A 14,075-nucleotide genomic window follows, 5' to 3' on the forward strand; every position below is an offset into this window, starting at 1 on the left:
AGACTCCAAGCGCTGGGCGGTGCTCTTTACATGTCTGTCTACTAGAGCAGTCCAGACTCCAAGCGCTGGGCGGTGCTCTTTACATGTATGTCTACTAGAGCAGTCCAGACTCCAAGCGCTGGGCGGTGCTCTTTACATGTATGTCTACTAGAGCAGTCCAGACTCCAAGCGCTGGGCGGTGCTCTTGACATGTCTGTCTACTAGAGCAGTCCAGACTCCAAGCTCTGGGCGGTGCTCTTTACATGTATGTCTACTAGAGCAGTCCAGACTCTAGCGCTGGGCGGTGCTCTTTACATGTATGTCTACTAGAGCAGTCCAGACTCTAGCGCTGGGCGGTGCTCTTTACATGTATGTCTACTAGAGCAGTCCATAGAGCTCATCGAATCCATGTCCACATCCAGCTTCATCAACGCGCTGAGGCGTTTTTTCTCTATCCGTGGTCCAGCAAAAGTGCTACGGTCTGATCGAGGTACAAACTTTATAGGTGCCTGCAGGGAACTGGGTATCGACACAAATTACTCAGAACTGACTAAATACCTCTCAGATAAGGGCTGTACTTGGATATTTAATCCTCCACACTCGTCTCATATGGGTGGTTCTTGGGAGAGACTCATTGGGGTTGCCAGACGTATTGCTGATGCTATGCTGTTTCAGACGGGCTCCACTCGTCTCACACATGAGGTCTTGAGCACTCTTATGTCTAAAGTTATGGCAATAATCAATGCGAGACCCTTAGTGTCAGTATCAACCAACCCTGACATGCCTACCATTCTCACACCCTCAATGTTACTTACACAAAAGACCAGCGCTACCTCAGCCCCTTCTGGATACTTCAGCATGAACGACCTTCATGGAAAACAGTGGAAGCAAGTCCAATGTCTCGCTGACACCTTTTGGAAAAGGTGGAGACAGGAGTACCTGACAATGCTGCAGAGACGCAGAAAATGGACAGCAGAAAAGCAAAATGTTAAAGTGGGAGATGTTGTCTTATTGAAAGACACTCAGGCACACAGAAATGACTGGCCAGTCGGGCTTGTTGTTCTTCTTTCTGAAGCATCCTAGAGACAAAAGATAAAAATAGAAAGGATATTATTTGTTTCTTGATATGTTTTATTTCATAGTGGCACAATTTCATTATGCTAGGCGGGGAGTGTGCTGCCATCCTGTTAGAAGGTAACAGATTATTTTATTACAATGGTTAAATGGTGTTATTTGCCCCCTCGTGGAGCTTTCTGGTATTTAGAAAGACTATGCAAACCGGAAGTAGAGAATTTGCTCTGCACGCATAGAAGCAGCTACAAACAACAGCTACGATGCAGGTCTTTCAATGTAGTTATTTCTTGTCATGCTTCAGCCTTGGAAAATATTTGTTTGTATGTTTGATTCAAGCGTTTAGCTAATGATGATAATCTTGTTATTGATAGAGTTGCTTACATATCAATGTTGGTTGGTTGCATTTACTCACACAAATTGCAATGCCTTTCATGTATGTCGTTAGCTGTATTACTTTGCTCGTGCTTCATGCAAACGATTTGTAAAATATAGGTAGCCTAGTGGTTAGAGTGCTGGAATAGTAACTGCAAAGTTGCTAGATCGAATCCCTGAGCTGACAAGGTAAAATTACCCGAACAAGGTCATTCATGTACTGTTCCTAAGCTATCATTGTAAATAAGAATTTGTTCTTCACTGACTTGCTTAGTTAAATAAAATAAACAAGGAAAGACATAGTTAAGCTGTAGCTGGCCCAGAACCGAGTGGCATGTCTTGCTCTTCATTGTAATCTGAGGGCTGATATAAATACTATGCATGCCAGTCTTCCTTGGGTAAGACTTTAGGAGAGACTGACTGCATCACTTCTTCTTTTTATAAGAAAATGAATGTGTTGAAAATCACAAATTGTTTGCATAGCCAACTTACACACAGTTCTGACACACACACTTTACCCACCAGACATGCCACCAGGGGTCTTTTTACAGTTCCCAGGTCCAGAACAAATTCAATAAAGCGTAGAGTATTATATAGAACCACTATTGCATGGAACTCCCTTCCATCTCATATTGCTCAAGTGAAGAGCAAACCTGGCTTCAAAAAACAGAAAAGCAATACCTCGTGGCACAACGCCTCTCCCCCTATTTGACCTAGATAGTCTGTGTGTATGTATTGATATGTAGGCTACGTGTGCCTTTGGTGTAAATTAATTATGTAGTTCTGTCCTTGAGCTGTTCTTGTCTATTAATGTACTGTATTATGTTATGTTTCATGTTTTGTGTGGACCCCAGGAAGAGTAGCTAACCACTAGACTACCCTGCCGCCCCAAATACCATGGTCTTAGCTTGTCTTATTAATATATTTGATTACAGTGATAGAGTAATGAACACGAGGGGAGACTGGTTTTAAGCGCAGGGAGCAGCAGGTGTTTATTGCAAGGGACTGCAGGAGGAGGCAGGTATCTGGGTCCAGGGGCAGGCAGAAAGTCATACACAGGGGGTCCAAAAGGGCAACAGTACAGGCAGGGAAAAGGCTAGTAACGTGGTCTGGGAGATCAGGCAAAATGTTGACAACAGGAAATCCGACAGGCTTAAGTACAGGCAGGGAATATGAAAAAAATGCATCGTTAAGTGAGGAAGGCAAAAACGATCATACACGGGAGGAGTACATTTCGGGAAACCCAAAGCTCTGAAAACTGTGAGTCACAAAACAAACAATACCTCAAAGTGACGGGGTGCAAAGAACTGCACTAAATAGTGTGTGATAATGACATACAGGTGTGTGAACAGATAATTAGAATTCAGGTGATTGGGATCTGGAGAGTGAGCTGCGTTCAGGGGATCTACGTGTTTGGGGGTGTGAGTTGGAAGCAGACTTTACAGATAGGTGGAAAAACCTATACAGTTACATTTCATAATATTATTTTTGACGATATATCATATTGTATCGTTTTGACTATCGTTCTTTGGCTGTACCTGTATCAAAACTCCAGTAGGTTGCCTTCATAGTTTGTTCTCCATCTTCTTTTTAAATAGGGAGCCAATTTGTTTTCAGCACTTTTATTTCCATTACTGATCAAAACCAGTTTTCTCATGGCTCTCACTTGTCCCTCTGCAGAAGCCATACTGTATGGTGAGCAATATGTTTTGAACATTGAATCTCAATAAAATCACTATCGAATTGCAAATAAATATCATAACAGCACCTAATTATGGTAATAATATTGTATTTTGAGGTCTCTGGAAATTCCCAGCCCTATTAGAGAACATGGACTTCATTGAGTTAGAATAGAGACAGTTACTTAGAAGTTCAGCTGCAACCATTTTGTTGGTCATCTTTCTCAGCAGAGTCTTTCCTCTGTATGTCAAAGAGAGATTGCGTTTTTTAAACTAGCCACAGTCACCAACTGCTAATTTCAACCTTTTTAAAACAGACACATTCAATAGCGATGGCAGTCCCAAAAAATAAATGAGCCGTTTGTTATGAGTAATATAGATCGACATATCATTGAATATCTTCCTCTGTATGCATAAAGGAAAGGTTCATCCATTTTGAATGTTATATTGTTTTGCGTATCTGAGTGTTGATCTATCGATTCCCTGGGTCATTTTATGTTTTCATGTGTATCTGAGTTATTGGCATTCAATTAGGCAGAAATCTGTCCGGTATATAATGTAGCACCGTGATAAAGTTGCTCTCACTACCCTTGTAACGGCATTCTTCCTCCTCTTCTGAGGAGGAGTAGTGAGGAGGACCAATGCGCAGCGTGGTACGTGTCCATAACGTTTATTTTAAGACAAACTGAACACTATGAAATACAAAACAATAAACGTGAACATGACCGGAAACAGTAACGTGTGGCAACAAACACCCACAACTCAAAAGTGAAACCCAGGCTACTTAAGTATGATTCTCAATCAGAGACAACGAACGACACCTGCCTCTGATTGAGAACCATACCAGGCTGAACTCAAAACTCCAACATAGAAAAACACACATAGATTGCACACCCCAACTCACACCCTGACCATACTAAATAAAGACAAAACAAAGGAAATAAAGGTCAGAACGTGACAACCCTGGAAGTTAATAGGAATACGACTTTTAGATTACGAAGATTTCTTTCATCCATGTCAGATTTCAATACAGGCTGATGTCATATTTTGGGAGGATGTCTTCTCTCGAATGAGCCATTGATCATATTTCTGGGATATTCCTACATCGATTTTTTTAAATTTAACTGAGGGTCTAGCACATTGCATTGCAGGGTGCATTGCATTGCATTGCATTGTGCCATTGCCAGAGATATTATAGAAAGGAGATAGGAATCCAATGAATGGATTGCTGAGTCTCACGGTTGATATGTCGGGAGGGGGACAGAGACAATTACTTGATGCCAACACACCTTTCTAGCTAAGTTACACGCTGACGTTATGTTGCGCTTAGTGATGTCTGACTGTCTCATCCGAACATTGTTGGTGCCGACGTGGATAACAATATCCCTATAAAATGAGCCATTTAACTTCTTGAAACTCCCCATCCCGGATCCGGGATCGTGACTAAAGCCTCAGGCTCATTAGCATAACGCAACGTTAACGATTTCTGAAAATCGCAAATAAAATGAAAATAATGCGTCTGCTCTCAAGCTTAGCCTTTTCTTAACAACACTGTCATCTCAGATTTTCAAAATATGCTTTTGAACCATAGAAATTGACTAATTTGTGTAAGAGTATGCAAATCTAGCATAGCATTTTGAGTAGCATTTAGCACGCAACATTTTCACAAAAACCAGATAGCCAAATAAATAAAATCATTTACCTTTGAAGAGCTTCTGATGTTTTCAATGAGGAGACTCTCAGTTACATACCAAATGCGCAGTTTTTCCTGAAAGCGTCTGTGTGTAGGAGAAATCGTTCCGTTTTCTACATTGCGTCTGGCTACCGAAACGAACCGAAAATTCAGTCACCTACAACGTAAAACTTTTTCCGGATTAACTACATAATATCGACCGAAACATGGCAAACGTTGTTTGGAATCAATCCTCAAGGTGTTTTTTCACATATCTCTTCATTGATATGCAGTTCGTGGAAGCTTGCTTTCCTCTCTGTATCCCATGGAAAAATACTGGCAGGTGACTTTTGCGCACCAATTTCGGCGCAGGACACCGGGCGGACACCTGGTAAATGTGGTCTCTTATGGTCAATCTTCCAATGATCTGCCTACAAATACGTCACAATGCTGCAGACACCTTGGGGAAACGACAGAAAGGGCAGGCTCATTCCTCTCGCATTCACAGCCATATAAGGAGACAATGGAAAACAGAGCCTCAAAAATCCTGCTCATTTCCTGGATGCCGTCTCATCTTGGTTTTGCCTGAAGCTCACGTTCTAGGGCACGCACAGAAAATATCTTGGTAGTTCTGGACACGTCAGAGTGTTTTCTTTCGAAAGCTATCAATTATATGCATAGTCGAGCATCTTTTAGTGACAAAATATCTTGTTTAAAACGGGAACGTTTTTCATCCAGAAATGAAATAGCGCCCCCAGAGCATCAACAGGTTAAGCACTATCTTAAAATTCACCTTTATGTCGTTAGCCCTGCCCACTGGTAAACAATGTATGATTGCTGGGTGATTCTTTTGAAGTCTAATATTTGTCAGAGCTAATTTGTCAGAGCTAATGGTGGGAGGCTTCGGAGTCTCAGACCCCGTAACAGGTGGAGGACAGACCTGAAATTCAGACTGGTTGCTTAGTGGGGAAAACCAGTTAAAAGTTCATATCGGCTGAATGAGCGATACTGGTTGAGCATGCCGCAAGCATTTTGTCGTGGAAATTACCACCAGGGACAACTGAAGTCAAACTTAAATTAATCATAATTTTTAAATCAGCAAGCTCAGATCAGAAGCTATGTCGGGGCAGTCCCGTTAGTCTTCTTATGTACTGTTTACCGAGACACGTTATATTTGCATGATTTAGCTTATTCATTATTCATAACTAATTCATCATTAATGTTTGGTTGATGCATGTGAACGACCAATACCTCACAAGGCCTCTTCTCTCCAAGCTGAGACCATGTAACTGAGACCAGTGATGCCAACTTAACAATCTTGGTGCTAGATTTAGCAACTTTTCAGACTACCCTGGCAACTTTTTTTTCAAACAGCACCTAGCAACAAATTTAGCTACTTTTAAAAATGTATTTGGAACTTTTAGCAACTTTTGAAAAGTGACTCAAAGGCTCAAATGCACACATTGTCCCTCTAAATGACACAAAAACAATTTTCTCTGTCACACACTCAGTCACAACACACGTGCCTGGCTGCAAAAGTGCATTGTGAGTGAGTCAGCAGCAGGCGCTCAGTTCGTGCACAGACAGCAGCAAGCCAGCGGTAAATTTCAGCAAATTGCAAATCATTGTTGGCTGACTGCAGCAGCAGTAGTACGGGTTCGACAAGCCAAACCCAATGAATATAGTTGGTCACGAATGTTTGATCTTGAACAGAACTTACAACATCAATCAACATGTCTCAATCAAAATTGTACAGCCAGAAGTACAGAAAAGAGTGGGAGTCTGTACCTGAACAAATATCAAATCATATTTTTTGCCGAGATGGCCAGTCAATTTGAGTAACGCTATTGTGTATTCTACGTAATGACGCAGTTTTACGTTATTACGCAATGACATCACAACGTCATTTAGCAACAACTGCCTCTAGCAACTTACACTGAAAATTAGTTGGCAACACTGACCACCACAGTCAGAAGCTGGCACCAAGATAGCATTGAATGAGCTGTATATAAGCAAACAAGAAAACGCTCACCCAGAGGCGGCGCTCCTAGTAGCCGATGACTTTAACTCACCCAGAGGCAGCGCTCCTAGTAGCCGGGGACTTTAACTCACCCAGAGGCGGCGCTCCTAGTAGCCGGGGACTTTAATGCAGGGAAACTTAAAATGTGCAACCAGAGGGAAAAGAACTGTATCCCCTATACTCCACACACAGAGATGCATACAAAGCCCTCCATCGCCATCCATTTGGCAAATCTGACCATAATTCTATCCTCCTGATTCCTGCTTACAAGCACAAATTAAAGCATGAAGTACCAGTGACTAGATCAATAAAAAAAAGTGGTCAGATGAAGCAGATGCTAAGCTACAGGACTGTTTTGCTAGCACAGACTGGAATATGTTCTGGGATTCCTCCAATGGAATTGAGGAGTACACCACATCTGTCATTGGCTTCATCAATAAGTGCATTGATGACGTCGTCCCCACAGTGACCGTACGTACATACGTACGTACATACCCCAACCAGAAATCATGGATTACAGGCAGCATCCACATTGAGCTAAAGGCTAGAACTGCCGTTTTCAATGAGCGGGACTCTAACCTGGAAGCTCATAAGAAATCCCTCTATGTCCTCCGACGATCCATCAAACAGGCAAAGCGTCAATACAGGACTAAGATCGAGTCGCACTACACCGGCTCTGACGCTTGATGGATGTGGCAGGGCCTGCAAACCATTTTTTTTAATAGAGAGCCGCACACTCTAGAAACTCAGATGCAAAAATGTTATGTCCAACGTTTCGACAGATAAGCTGTCTTCATCAGGGTATAATGACAAACACTGCCGAGTGACTCATTTATATTTTGTCAAAAGACACACAGTGTCTGTAATCATGGTCGGGTATGGCCTGATATCATTGGTTAATTCTCATATATTAAAATAGCATACAAAAAACATAAATGGATAGCGTACGCTTAAAGATACAATTTGGCTACATAAGCCTACAAACATTTACAATAGCAAAATCACAATAATCACAAGAATGGCTTCAGATTAAAGTCTACGTTGAGACCGAAGGGAGCAAGGGTCTTTAAATTAAAGATCCAGACAGCCTCTCATTTTAACAATATATTGCCGAGGTTACCTCCTCTCCTCGGGAGGGTAACATGTTCGATGCCAATATAACGTAGAGACGAAATAGAGTGATTTGCTTCCAAAAAGTGGGCCTCAACTGGGTAAGTCGAGTTCTTGCACCTAATGGTGCTACGATGCGCCGAGATACGTACTTTTAATTCACACTTTGTTTTATCCACATAATTTTTAACCACAAGGACAAATTATAAGATGAATAACTGCCTTAGTGGAGTATGTGATAACACCTTTGATTGGGATCACAGACTACAAAGGGAAGCACAGCCGAGAGCTGCCCAGTGACACGAGCCTACCGGACGAGCTAAATGACTTCTTTGCTCGCTTCGAGGCAAATAACACTGAAATATGCATGAGAGCACCAGCTGTACCGGAAGACTGTGTGATCACGCTCTCCGCAGCCGATGTGAGTAAGACCTTTAGACAGGTCAACATTCACAAGGCCGCAGGGCCAGATGGATTGCCAGGAAGTGTACTGCGAGTATGCGCTGACCAACTAGCAAGAGTCTTCACTCTCTCCCTGTCCGAGTCTGTAATACCAACATGTTTTTAGCAGACCACCATAGTGCCTGTGCCCAAGAACACCTAGGTAACCTGCCTAAATGACTACAGACCCGTAGCACTCATGTCTGAAGCCAGGAAGTGCTTTGAAAGGCTGGTCATGGCTCACATCGACACTATCATCCCAGAAACCCTAGACCCACTCAATTTGCATACCGCCCCAACAGATCCACAGATGATGCCGTCTCTATTGCACTCCACACTGCCCTTTCCCACCTGGACAGAAGGGACACCTATGTGAGAATGCTATTCATTGACTAGAGCTCAGTGTTCAACACCATAGTGCCCTCAAAGCTCATCAATAAGCTAAAGGACCCTGGGACTGAACACCTCCCTCTGCAAATGGCTACCCAGATTATTTACATTGCGCACCCCGCCCCCCCCCCCACACACACACCCACACACACCACCGCCACTCTCTGTTGTCATCTATGCATAGTCACTTTAATTAACTCTACCTACAGTACATGTACATAATACCTCAACTAACCGGTGCCCCCACACATTGACCCTGTATATATTGTTATTCTTTTACTGCTCCTCTTTAATTACTTGTTACTTTTATCGCATATTCTTATCCACATTTTTTGAAACTGCACTGTCGGTTAAGGGCTCGTAAGTAAGCATTTCACTGTACGGTACAGGTAGATAACGATAATACAGAGACAAAATAAGTTAGAGGAAAACGAAAAAGAACTTGACGAATTTATTCAAGAACAATCCAATGTAATCTATTACAAAAATAAAGCAAACTGGATGTAATATGGAGAAAAATGCACAAAATTATTCCTGAATCTCCAATACAGGAATGTTAAAAAAATAATTTGCAGAAACTCATTACTGAAGATGGAGTCTTCTATGATTCTTTAAACATTGTATTTTTAAAGAGGAAGCTAATTATTTTAGGCAGATGTTCTCTTTTCCGTCTCATCCTCTCCCACTGAATGAAGATTACGGTAAGGAATTCTTTCGAAATAATACAAAAAATGGAAATTTAACAAATGTACAGAAGGATCAGTGTGAAGGCCAAATTACAGAGGAATAAGTTTTTGAGGCTATTAAATCCTTTCAGTCCGGAAAAACCCCAGGGCTTGATGGCATACCGGTAGAGGTATATCAAGTTTTTTTTTAAATACTAAAAGCTCCATTGTTAGATTATTTTAACTACTCATATAGAAACGGTAGTCTGTCAGGTACTCAGCAGGAAGGTCTGATTTCTCTATTATTAAAACAAGACCCAGATGGTAACTATAAAGACCCAGTCTATCTAAAAAACTGGAGGCCCCTTACACTTCAGTGTTGTGATGCAAAAATACTAGCAAAATGCATAGCACTCAGAATTAAAGGGGTTTTACCAGGTATTGTTCATCCTGATCAGACAGGTTTTTACATGGATGATACATTGGAGATAATATACAAATATACAACTACTAGAAATAATAGAACATCATGAAACATATTATTTACCTCTATTTAACTAGGCAAGTCAGTTAAGAACAATTTTTTATTTTTAATGACGGCCTACGAACAGTGGGTTAACTGCCTGTTCAGGGGCAGAACAACAGATTTGTACCTTGTCAGCTCGGGGGTTTGAACTTGCAACCTTCCTTGCAACCTTCTAACCACTAGGCTACGCTGCCGCCCAATATAAGAATCCAGGAATGGTATTTATAGCAGATTTTGAAAAGGCATTTGATAAAGTAAGACTGGATTTTATTTATAAATGCCTGAATTTTGTCTTATAAAATGGGTCAAAATAATGTATAGCAACCCCAGGTGTAAAATAGTAAATAGCGGCTACTTCTCAGAGAGTTTTGAATTGTCAAGAAGAGTTAAACAAGGGTCTCCTCTGTCACCATATCTATTCGTTATGGCCATCGAAATGCTAGGTATTAAAATCAGATCCATTAACAACATGAGAGGATTAGAAATCCAAGGCTTAAAAACAAAGGTGTCCATTTATGTCGATGACTCAAGTTTTAAGTTAAGTCCACAAGCTAGATCCCTGCAATGTCTCATTGAAGATCTAGATAACTTTTCTGTACTCTCGGGACTAAAACCTAATTATTATAAGTGTACAATATTACTTATTGGATCCTTAAAAAATACAACTTTTACATTACCCTGCAGCTTACCTATAAAATGGGCTGACGGTGAAATAGACAGACATATCACAAAAGATATAAATTAGCTCTCCACAATGAATTTCAATAGAAAACTTGTAAAAATAGACAAGATCCTGCAACCATGGAGAGGTAAATACCTGTCTATTTATGGAAAAATTGCCCTGATTAACTCCTTAGTCATATATCAGTTTACTCACTTATGGCGCTGCCGACTCCTGATGAATCCTTTTTCAAATCATATGAGCAAAAATATTTTCTTTATCTGGGACACTAAACCAAACAAAATAAAACGAGCTTATCTATATACTGAATATGAATTGGGTGGGTTGAGATTATTAACTATAAAAGCACTAAACCTTTCTCTTAAAGCTTCATTCATTCAAAAGTGTTATTTGAACCCTAAATGGTTCTCAAGTAGAATAATAAGAAAATCTCATCCAATGTTTAAAAATAGCCTTTTTGCCTTTGTACAGATTGCCATGTCTCATTTTCAAATAATTGAAAATTAAACTTTTATCAAAGTATCTGTCTTTTTGCAGAGCTGGCTAAAATTTCAATTTCATCCCCATGAAAAGATAGAACAAATATTATGGCTGAAATCAAATGTGCTGGTTGATAAAATACCTGTATTTATGGGAAAGATGTTTGAAATGGATATTTTGTTCTTAAATTGTATTTGGTAGAGTTTTGTTCTTCATGGAGTTATCAGAATTGTACGGGAAGGTCTGCTTTATCCAAGAGAACAACCAATTGATTACAGCATTACCCCAAAAATGGAGGAGGCGGGTGGCAGCGGGAGGAGGTAGGGATCTGGTCCGTCTGCCCAATATAAAGGATCAAAACTGGCGGAGGAATAAAAATAACATAAATAGGAAAGTATACCAGTTTCATTTGAGGACCAGGATGTTGACAACTGTGCCATACAGTTTGCAAAATAGTTCTGAAGAGGTTTTGATGTACCGATTCCATGGTACAGGGTGTCTGAGTTGATATATAAAACAACGCAAGATTCAAGACTTCATGCTTTTCAGCTAAAATTATTATATAGAATTCTATCCACCAACAAAATGTTGTATATTTGGGGCATGAAATCATCGAAGCTCTGCAGATTTTGTTGTGAGGATACATAATCAATAGACCATTTATTTTGGTATTGTCCTCAGGTAGACTGTTTCTGGTCTCAGGTTCAGGAATGGCTGAAAATGCATTGATCTAAAATTGACCCTAGAAATAGTACTGTTAGGAGATCTGGAGAGACCGGGTCAGTCAATTGTTAATATACTAATATAGTAAGTGTATTTATCTTCAACACGTAATCTGTAGATTGTATTAGATTAGATAAATTGAAATTGTACGTTAAACATCATAGCATAGTTGCGTAGAAACACGAAGTGGGTGGGCAGCAGAGATAGATGGGATGGGCTGAGGGAAGCTGAGGGTTGGTATGTGGAATTGGAGACAAGTGGAAGTGGAGTTGCTGTGTGAGAGAGAGAATGATGGTCAAAAGATAAAGGGGAAAAAAGTCTCAATAAAACATAATAAAAGTACATTTGAATGACACTAAGTGGCAGTGTTTTTACAACTAATGCCGGTTTGCCTGAGGCTGATGCCGTGCAGGTGTTTATACACATTCATATACACACACTCTCATTCAAATAAACACATACAAGAACACACACATACATGTAATAGTACCAGACATGCACACAAACATATACAGTTGGCATTGCTGTTATGATTTTGGTTGTCTTTGATGTCCTTTGCTTTAAATGTATTATGTTTTCTAAATATATTTTAAATTGTTGTTTGCTGTTTTCTTCAGTCTTTTACTTGGAGGGTTCGGGTTTCAAAAGTTTGTGATCATGAGAAAGGAAACTGACATATTTTATATCACTATCATGCACTATCACCCACTATCACCCTCACACATAAGGATATGTCTCTGTTGCGGAAAGACTGGTACATGTTTGATAGTGTCTTGATGCTGTATTGTTTGTCCTTCATGTTCTAATACTTTAATGTTACGCCTTCCTTGTGTTTTTTGTAATAAATAATAAATAAATTAATTAATTAAAAAGCATTTCACTGTAAGTTATTGTTGTTGTTTTGGTTTGATTTGATTTGATATTGTTATCCACGTCGGCACCAACAACATTAGGATTCAACAGTCAGACGTCACCAAGTGCAACATAACTTGTAACGGAGCTAGAAAGGTGTTTTGACAACGTGAACGCAATTGATCGACAGTCTACTGGGTGTGGCGTTATACGGTCTTTCATTCATTGGATTCCTACCCCCTTTCTATAATATCTCTGGCAACGACACAATGCAATGCACCCTGGACTAAAGAGGCAGACAAATAGAAAAAATGTGCAAGACCCTGAGTTAAATTACACATTTTTAGAGGTAGGAATTTCTTCAAAATATGATCAATGGCTCGTTTGAGAGAAGAAATCCTCCCAAAATATGACATCAGCCAGTACTAAAATCTGACATGTATGATATAAATTTTTGCGATCTAAAAGTCGTATTCCTATTAACTTCCAGGGTAGTGAGAGCAACTTTATCACGGTGCTACATTATACCGGACAGTTTTCTGCCTGATTGAATGCCAATAACTAAGATACACATGAAAAAGTAAAATGATCCAGGGAATCGATAGACCATCACTCAGAAATGCACAAAAACAATATAACATTCAAAATGGGCAAAATGGGTGAACCTTTCCTTTAAGCATACAGAGGAAGATATCCAATGAAATGTCCATCTATATTACTCGTAAAATCAAGGCTCATTTAATTTTTGATGACTTCCATCGTTATTGAATGTGTCTGTTTAAAAAAAAAAAAATTTTTTTGCAGTTGGTGGCCGTGGCCAGTAAAAAAAAAACGTACTCTCTCTTTGGCATACTGCCCAGACAGACAGAAAATAGAAAATTTAAACTTGAGAAATTGCTCTTTGATAAGAATCTATTTTTGTATATATATTTTTTAACGATTTTAATTTAAAACAATCACAGTAAGGTACTTAATTGTTGCCCAGAAATGATTAGATAATGAGATTAAAACGGCTTCATTGGACCTTTTTAAATTCAGCTTCAGTCATATGGTGGATAGCTGTAGGTTGGTACACTCTTTTGGGTGGGGAGAGATGGTCGAAAGCCATTATAGGAGATAATCATAAATGTCTGACCATCCAGCACCGTCTACGAGTGCGTCAAGAGGGTATTTTTGTGGAGTAGCACTTGTAAGTACAATATATTTTCAAAATAATACCTGGTGAGTAAATGAGACTTTAGAGAGTGTATGGAGAATATTATTTCATATCCATTTTGTAGGTTAGGCTACTAGACTTCATGAAAAATGGTAACATTTAACATATGATCTGGAGCGTTTTCCTAAGATTAGTCTGAGTATTTACACTCTGCTTATCTATTGAAGAAGGTATTGTAAAGGTTTCGGCTTGTT

At 39.9% G+C, this 14,075-nt stretch overlaps 1 protein-coding gene across 2 annotated transcripts in view; it reads left to right on the plus strand.

The window, feature by feature from the left end:
* Nucleotides 1-13,520: 13,520 nt before the first annotated feature.
* LOC135526567 (NXPE family member 3-like) overlaps nucleotides 13,521-14,075 on the plus strand; it is a 32,916-nt gene continuing 32,361 nt past the window's right edge. For both annotated transcript variants that reach the window (XM_064955065.1, XM_064955064.1), the window contains exon 1: nucleotides 13,521-13,854. The gene's annotated coding sequence lies outside the window, so the exon portion shown is untranslated. The remainder of the gene's footprint in view (nucleotides 13,855-14,075) is intronic.

Source organism: Oncorhynchus masou, chromosome 32 (assembly GCF_036934945.1).
Source record: "Oncorhynchus masou masou isolate Uvic2021 chromosome 32, UVic_Omas_1.1, whole genome shotgun sequence".
In the NCBI taxonomy this organism is placed as follows: Eukaryota; Metazoa; Chordata; class Actinopteri; order Salmoniformes; family Salmonidae; genus Oncorhynchus; species Oncorhynchus masou.